We start from the raw sequence: 9,384 nt of genomic DNA on the forward strand, positions 1-9,384 counted from the left end.
AGGCAGACGAATTATATTGGGATCTTGCCTCTCGCGGAACAAGCTATAACTGAAGTTCCAGCTGATTATATATGCGTCTCACCAATCTCCTGGCTAGTACCAAATGGGAATATCTTAGATAACTAAGCCCCATAGAAATGAACTTTAAAACAAGCATATCCACAAGCATGGTGAAACTTGACCAAAGAAAACCATAGACTAAATAAAAATGTTATGTTACTAATGCATAGTAAATCAAACAGTTGATTTCACAAAAGCAATGCTTTTACACTAAACAGACTTGGAAGCAGAGAGGATAAATCAGAAACTACATGGGGCATCTCTTCACTGTGAAGCTAAAGATAATAGAAAGGAACTTCTCATTACACTACTTTAGCAACATCAACAATTATGCTATTTTGACTTCAAAAGGTAGAAGAAATCTCAAACGACCTTGAGAGCTGCACTGAACGAGGAGATCAACCTTCACCTGCTTAAAATTCAACAGTTTATACTGATACCGCCTATGCTGAAAGACGCAACAAGCTTTTTATCAACATCAAAATGCAGCCAACAAAAGAGACTTAAATAGAGATATCAAAATTACTGCAGCATGAGTTCAACCAAAATTGTACACAGATAACAAAATAGGCTAAACTTATTTATAATTATATCTACACATTCTATAAGCAGCATTGCTAATATTTGATGGTATCTCTTCCTCTTCCTTCGTTACTCCATGCCTAGCTTTCAACCTCTACAACACATGGTATCTGGAAATACCATAACTAAAAAAGCTTTAAGCGACTAAAAATCTACCTTATAAGGCAGACGAATTATATTGGGATCTTGCCTCTTGGGGAACAAGCTATAACTGAAGTTCCAACTGATTATATACGTCTCACCGATCTCCTGGTTAGTACCAAATGGGAATATCTTGCTTCGGTGTGTTATCACATCCAATGCCAGGTAGACTTCCAGAATAATTGGTGGACTGTAGGTCGAACAGAGACCCCAACATGAAATTGAAGTTGTCACTAGAACCTGCATTGAATGATGAATTTAGAACCTTGCACTGATCAGTTAGATTGCCTTGTGGGAGTATAGGATGGATTGCAGAAATACTTGTGTCTTTGAAGATATTCCCTTCCATCATCCCTTGGCTGTGTAGGTAATTGTCCTGGTTGAGACGAGGTTGTTGATGAGGCTGCCCTTTGGTCAGTGCAACATTTCCCGTATTTTGGATTTTGTTTCCTTGTATATTACTGTCATAGAATGACATAAGCTCATCAATCATCCTTTGCCCATCTTCAGGAACTCCTACTCCAAATAGACCAAAGGAAGGTGGACCTGGTCCAGGATTGACAGGCAGAACAGGTGACTTTGACTGGACATATTGTTGAGGGAAGACAGTTGGCTTGACCTCGTTCACGTGAAAGTTTGAGACTCCCAATTGGGAAGTTTTTCTGAAAGGACAAGCTAATTGATGATTGTCTCTGGCAGATCTGTCCTGAAAACCATGGTGAAGTTCACTGTTAAGGACATTGAAGAAACTCGCATGTATAGATCTTTTGATCCATTTTAACAGTCTGTTCATCCGATTGCTTCCTCTTCCGCGTGAAGTCTAAGCTTGTGATCAAATCATCCTTGTTTGGATGAGATTGTTGCTGCAGAGGCAGCGTCTCCTTGAATCTCTCGACACTAATATTCAATAGGCTGAGATGGTTTGGTTTTTGCTCATGAACATCAAAGTTGGGTTCCTCTTGAACACCTTCAACATCATACTCACTGCTGTCATTCGACATGAATGTTCCACTAGCACCAGCGTAGGACAAGGGCGGACAGCGATCAGGATAGCGTTCTCGAGCCAAAGCTTCCTCCTGACTGATGATGGCAAGCCAAGTTGCACTTTCTTTGGCTGTCATCTTATCCTGCAAGCACTTTGACTGCCTTACAAGCTTACGGATTTTCGCAATATCAGGGAACATGTGCTTGATTACTGCTGTGAGGACACCAACCTTCCACGCTTTCTTCAGATCATGAGGCTTCTTATAAGGCGGAGGACCTTGTTCCTTCTGCAAACCCAACTGAGGCCACCAATCCTCCTCTCCTGTAGGCCACCATGGGGGCGAAACACCTTTCTCCAATGGGAATCTTCTCTGAGGAGGATCACAGTGCTGCATCAGAGCTGACAATAACGAACCAAGGGTGGTATCTTGAAGCTCCTGCAAGGTGTGAGGGGTAGGACCAACAGGATTAGATCCCTCGTTCATCCCTGGGATGGCATGATCAGCTTGGTATTTGGCTATGGCCGCAGGGCCATTTCGATCGAACCTCACTTTATCTTTCCACCATTCTCTAAGATTATCAGATGCCCCTCCAACCGGCTTGCCTTTTTCCGGGATGATCCCATAAACAAAACCCTGAGCTTTACATACTTCCATCATTTTCAACATGTACTTCAAGATCCCGTCCTGTGCCCTTGACATCTTCTTCCTCCTCGCCTGCTCCTGCGACTGGCGTCGTTTCGCAGAATCAATATTTTCCTTCCCCTGATTCATTTCTTTCATCCTTTTCAGCTTCATCTTGTCCCTCCACACTCTCTTCTCTAGCTCATCCACATCAATATCCTCATCACTGTAATCATCATCCATCGCCAGCTCCGGCTCCGGCTCAGTGTGTGGAGTAGCCACTTCCACTTCCTTTAGCGGGGCAGGGAAGAAATCAAGATCCCCACAGAACCCCATTTCCTCAAACATCATCATCTTGAACAAGAACAGCACTCCTCAAAAAAGTAAACCAGGCACTAACTTTTAAGATGACAGGATTAGCAGCTAATTCCCTCCTGCAAATATATTTATAAGGGAAAATAAGAAAATCTCGTCACAAAAAGTTACAGAACTGAACAAGACAGAAAATTATAGAATGTGAATATCACAACACAGCTGCAGTTCAACTAAGATTATCTGTGATAGGACACCAGTCATTAAAGAGAAGCATAGATTTGTGCACATGACAGAGAAAGCAAGATTATCTCCAGAAAAGTTTAGCAGAAAAAATAGTAGTACAAATTATTTCCCGCGAAAATCTAAGAAAAATTAACATATTTTCCCAGATCTAAATCAGTAACAGAAATCTGAAAAAACAAAAACATCTAGTGGTAAAAGACTGAATACTACCATGAGTCTAATTTTCATATTTATCAGTTGATTATAAAACATTTAAAACCACTATGTACAAAAAATTCATGATCAGAAAGACAGAAAAATCCAAACTTGAAGCAGATGCACAAATCTTTTCTATCACTTAACAGATGAAGTAAGAAAAGCAAACATTTCAGCAGGAGACAGGAAAAAAATATTACTACTCCTATATATGTTCTTTGAGGAAGAAGAATACCTCAAATGATTGTTGTTTTTTCCTTCCAAAAGTCTGTCCAACTTTGCCTCTACTTTCTAACTTCTAAGCTCAATTGACCCTTTAAACTGTAGGTGGAAAAGGCGGGGGGGGGGGGGGGGGGGTTATAGTATTACTTCTACAGCTTTAATTGTGAAGAAGAATATAATACTACTACACTTCCCTCCATTCTACAACAGAGAGTACTATTTTTATTTTGGAATCCTAAAATATTTGTCACTATTTAATTTTTTTCAAAACTTTCAGTAAAATATGTTTATTACAGTGGAAATGTTTATGCTCGCCCCCTTTTTTCTCGATGTGGATGACTACGAGAAAGTGAAAAGAAATTCAATAAGGTATACATATCAAATTAATAATGATATGCGTTTTATATACACTTTCATAATTTCAATTACTTGACTATAATTCATCAATATCAGTATATATTTTACCATAATTTATCGTTTAAGTTAGCAAGTTAACGTAATTTGAAGTAAATATAAGGTGTGAATAAAAAAATTTGGAGTTGAGAGATTTGAGAGTGCATTTGGCTTGGAGTGGTGTATGAATGGGAAAGGACTAAGTTAATTCATTGTCCAATACACAGCACCTTTCCTTGATGCATGAACAAGTATCTCTGTTTATTAGTGGCGGACTCAGGATTTTATGCAAGCGGGTTTAATCCTAAAAGTACATAACTTTAGTCGTAAAATAATAGTTATCAAGTGGGTTCAAATAAAATATTTATATAAAATTTATACAACTTTAATCATAATTTATACATATACACAATATTAATTTTTAATAAAACGGGTTCAGTTGAACCCGCTTGGCACCACATGCGTCCGCCACTGCTATCGATGTGTATCGGGGATTTTGTGTCTGAAATATTCACTTCGTCCCCTTAGTTATCACGTTTCACTTCTCGAGAGTCAAAATACAGTAACTTTAATAAATATCTTAATATGTATTTTATTTATCATATCGATATTAAAAATTATAAATTATACTATTTTTTTGGTATTATTTTTGAATATTTAAATTTAAGTTTTAAATATTAAAATCTAATTCAATTTTTCTTTTAAAAAATTTAATAAAATTTATTATCAAAAAAGTGAAACGTGATAAGTAAATGAAAGCGAAAGAATAGGGTCAATCGGTTTTTTTGGTTTTTTACAAACTTATTTTTAGTTTTATGACTCTACCTTTTATTTTATACTTTTACACATAAGAGACTTGTCTTTTACACATAAGAGATCTAAAAAAATTATTTTTTTAAATTTAAAATTATAAAAGGGCATGATGTACAAAACGTAATAGGAGTAATTTTATGTGCGTGAAATAGTGGGTAATTTTGTGAAATTTGTGTATTTAGATTAGGTGGAAGTCACTTTCAGGAAGCCCAGGGGCAAGATGACCTTTCTTTTCAAGTGGGGATGCAATGAATTTCAGTGCTGAAGTTGTGGGCATTGGGAAAGAGATGAGTCACTTTAATTTGTTGTTATCTTTTGAGTTCTCTTGGTATATTATATTTGGTCTTTGTGGATGTTGTTATATTTGACCAATTATGGGATCAGCCGAAACTGATTAGACGAATACCCTTTTATTTTTCTTTGCTTTTAACTAAATTTGTATCTACACACGTGCCAGTTACAAGTTATCTCGAAATATGAAAATTTTCACTATTTTAATCTTGTTATAAATATATATTATATTATGGATATTCATTTAATATTTCGTTGTAAATAAGCTTCCTGAAAAAGTTTATCCACATGAGACTCCGCCATAAATATGTTTATCTATTTAGTACTCTATTGAAAATAAACCTCCCGAAGAAGCTTATCATTTTGGTACTCGTTATGGATAAACATTACCCTCGGTAGAAGATTATCTATATCTGGTACAGTAACAGCTTACAAGCAACTTACAAGCAGCTTACAATAGCAGCTTACACAGCAGCTTGCAGTAGTAGCTTACACAACAGTTTTCTTTCTTCTATAAATAGAAGAGTTTTCAGTTCATTATGTACATAAGTTTGAAGTTTGAATAATATATCAGTTTCTCTCTATACTTGTCTTTACTTTACAGTCTTTATTTTATAACATGTTATCAGCACGAGACTCTTCCATCTCGAGCAAATACTTTGAAAGTATCAGAGGTACGAATTTTCTTTTTCTAAATAATGTCAAATCTTTCTAAACTTGAATTTGTAGCCCTGGATATATCGGGAAAAAGCTACATGTCTTGGGTACTTGATGCTGAAATTCTTCTTGATGCGATGGGTCTGGCAGACACCATCAAGGACAAAAATCAAGCATCAAACCAAGACCGTGCCAAAGCAATGATATTCCTACGCCATCACTTTGATGAAGGCTTGAAAATAAAATATCCCACTATTAAAGATCCAGTAATATTGTGAAATAATTTGAAAGATAGATATGACCACCTGAAGATAGTCGTTCTTCCACAGGCACGTTATGATTGTGTCACGCCCCGAACCTAGGAGCGAGACAAGCACCCCGTGCCTCACCTAACCTGGCGTACCAAATTGCGACTAAGGGACTCTGAACACATAATGTCATACTTTGGCCATGGGGCCACCTTGCAAGACAATTTGCGAAGCAAAATATAAAACTGAATGGAAACTAGCACTAACTAAATATCAATATAAAGCTAGGCCGACAAGGCCGTCATAGCTACTACAGCTGACAAACCACCAATTTATACAAACCCAACATACTGCACTAACCAACAGGATATGCCTACAAGCCTCTACTGATAGATGTACTGTGATCGGAACAGGGCCCCGACCTACCCATAACATATATACAGATATACATAAGATGTACACAAAACTCTAGTCCTGGCAACTCCGAAAGACGTGGAGCTTACCGATCAGGCGAAACTCGGGAAACACCTACTGAGGAGGTCTACCCGTCTGTCTGTCTGAACCTGCACGCATAAAATGCAGCGCCCCAAAAAAGGGACGTCAGTACGAAATAATGTACCGAGTATGTAAGGCAATAAAATAACTGAAATCTGAAACTGAACTGATAATATGATAACTGAAATTAACTGGGAGTCAAAGATGATCTGGAGATATACTTACCTGCTGATACTGACTCAACTCCTTCAATATAGTAAGTAAAATAATTGTACGGCCTTATAAGGCTCGGTATATATAACTGCTCTGCCATAGTAGGCTCGCTTATAGGCGCTCGGCCATACTAGGCTATGTATCTCGACCATGCTGGGCTCGCTCATAGGCGCTCGGCCACAGTAGGCTCGGTATATAACTTTCCATCTGATCAGAGGTTGCCCAATAGGGGCCTGCCCATCGATTATAGCTCGATGGTAATGAAAATACTGTAATACTGTATATATAGGCTTGCTGCTCTCTTGACTGAAAGAAGACAATACTAAAATTGAATATAGAGTCTCGATAAGGAATAATATTGTAACTTATGAGACTAGAATAGTGTGAATAAATTCATGAATATGAACTTCTCTTTTGTCTCATTACTAACACATGTAGCTACGAGATCATGCCAAAATGAAGGAAGGCTTAGCCTTAACATACCTTATCACAATCTTTTCAATCACCAAGTTGAACTCACCTCTTCGCACCTTAATCTACAAGAATGATAATAATACTATCGTTAAGTTACGAAAGGTACAACTATCGCACAACGAACAACAAACCTATTTTGTATTAAAACGGGCAGCATCTCCCCTATAATATGCCCTTCCTCCAACTTCAAGATAACACCAACAATACAAGGACAGAACAATAACAACATATATACATCATTTTCCAGCCCTATATACACCATCAAATACTACAAAACAGCCCAACACACCCCAATCTCTTCGTACACAAAACGACCACCGTAGTAGTGTCAAACGACCCGAAAATGTTATGACGAACGACCAGCCAACCACCCTACATTTATATGGTGTTTATAAACCCCCTTCCTCCTCCAAAACTCCACAAAATAGTAATAAAACACGCAGCCCAACAGCAACACAAAACAGTCCACAAAACAGTCCGCTACAAGTGAATAACTCGAACTCACGGCTTCCGATCACCGTCCCGTGAGTTCTTACAAGTATAGAACGACTTACCATGAATTTACAGCAGAAAAAATGGATGAAAGAGAGCAGTAAACTCACCTTATTTGTTGGATAACTCAGCTCCTATCTTGGTTCTTCAAACTCTAAGTTTTACCTCCAATTGGAACTTGAAAGGGAGAGAAAATCAATTAGGGTTTGTGGGAAATTTTTGGGAGGATTCTTTGCAGAGCTTATGTCTGGTTATTATGCTCTATTTTAAGTCTAATATATGAAGAAAATAGGCCCTTAAAAGGCCTCTTTGGACGACCCGAAATGGCCCATTTTTGGGCTTTCATTTAAGCAAGTAGGTGACACACCTACTTGTCACCTAGCAGCTTGCGCAGTATCGCAAAAATGCACATATCTCTCTACTCCGATGTCGTATTGACAAATGGTTTAATGCGTTAGAAAATAGACTCATAGATCTTTAATTTGATGTGTGGAACACACCATAACTCTAAGTATATTGGGAGAAAATTGCAGTTACATTTGACCCAAAGTTTCAGTAAAACTTATGAATGTAACTTGTGATGACTTTCATCGACTTTTGTTCCACAACTCGCTTGACTTAAAAACATAACACACGGATGTAATACGACTAATATAAATCATAACATAATCTCTTTATCATGTTAATCACCCTAGTCTCACCCCAAAGGTACATGTTATAACATTCCCAACTTGTCGACTTTCGATGAAACATTGTTTTATTTAATTGCTTTAGCTTCTGAACTGTCCAACCCTCTTTGTACTTGTTGTTCATGATCTTCAATATTTGTAACCTCAGAGGTAACATGATTAACTTACTTTATATACTTTTAAATATTATCTCATTTTTTTGTCCTACATTAGTTTGCTTACGACGCATTTTTACATACGAAAATATAGGGTGTAACAGATTGGACTCATCTAAGGCTACAAGATTTTAAATCTATCAGTGAGTATAATTCTGCTATGTTCAGAATTATTTCCAAATTGAAACTATGTGGTGATAATATTACTGATCATGATATGTTAGAGAAAATTTTCACAACTTTTCATGCCTCGAATATGCTCCCGCAGCAGCAATATCGAGAGATGGGATTCAAAAAGTATTCTGAACTTATCTCACATCTTCTTGTAGCCGAGCAACATAATGGGATATTAATGAAAAACCATGAAAGCCAACCTACGGGTTCTTGTCCATTCCCTGAAGTGAACAAGATGAACTTCCACCAAGCTAACCGTGGAAGAGGACGTGGCCACAGTCATAGTCGGGGAGGAAACTCTAATCGTGGTAATAATAATGCACCAAAGAACCCTCCTCACCACCAGCAGTGGAAAAGGAAGGAACAAAAGCATGAAGCGGTGCAAGCAGCAAAGCCAGAAAATGCATGCTATAGATGTGGAGGAAAAGGGCACTGGTCACGTACCTGTCGTACGCCAAAGCACCCGGTTGAGCTTTATCAAGCCTCCCTGAAGAAGACAGAGAAAAATATTGAAGCAAATTTTATTTCTGAAGATAATTTAGACTTCATGCATTTAGATGTAGCTGATTACTTTGCACTCCCGGAAGGAGAAACAAGTCATGTGATCGGTGATGAATCTGTAGAGATGTAAATATTTTAATTTTTGTTGTTTGTAGTAGATAGTATGATTATGTAATTGTTGTACATAAATAAAAGTTATGCTTTGATAATGATGTTTACGATCATATTTATTTTATTTATGTCATTTTGAAGAATATGGATAATCCTCAAATTATGTTTGGATCAAAGACCAATCATGAAGATATTTGTGTAATTGATAGTGGAACAACTCATGCCATATTCAAAGATCAGAAATACTTTTCTTATTTGCATAAGGAAAAAGCAAATGTTTCAACAATTTCTGGTAATATAAGTTTGATTGAAG

At 37.3% G+C, this 9,384-nt stretch overlaps 1 pseudogene; it reads right to left on the bottom strand.

Annotated features, from left to right (window-relative positions):
- Window positions 1-560: 560 nt before the first annotated feature.
- Window positions 561-3,562, bottom strand: LOC107797761 (protein ETHYLENE INSENSITIVE 3-like; annotated as a pseudogene).
- Between the last annotated feature and the right edge of the window lie 5,822 nt (window positions 3,563-9,384).

Source organism: Nicotiana tabacum, chromosome 22 (assembly GCF_000715075.1).
Source record: "Nicotiana tabacum cultivar K326 chromosome 22, ASM71507v2, whole genome shotgun sequence".
NCBI lineage: Eukaryota > Viridiplantae > Streptophyta > Magnoliopsida > Solanales > Solanaceae > Nicotiana > Nicotiana tabacum.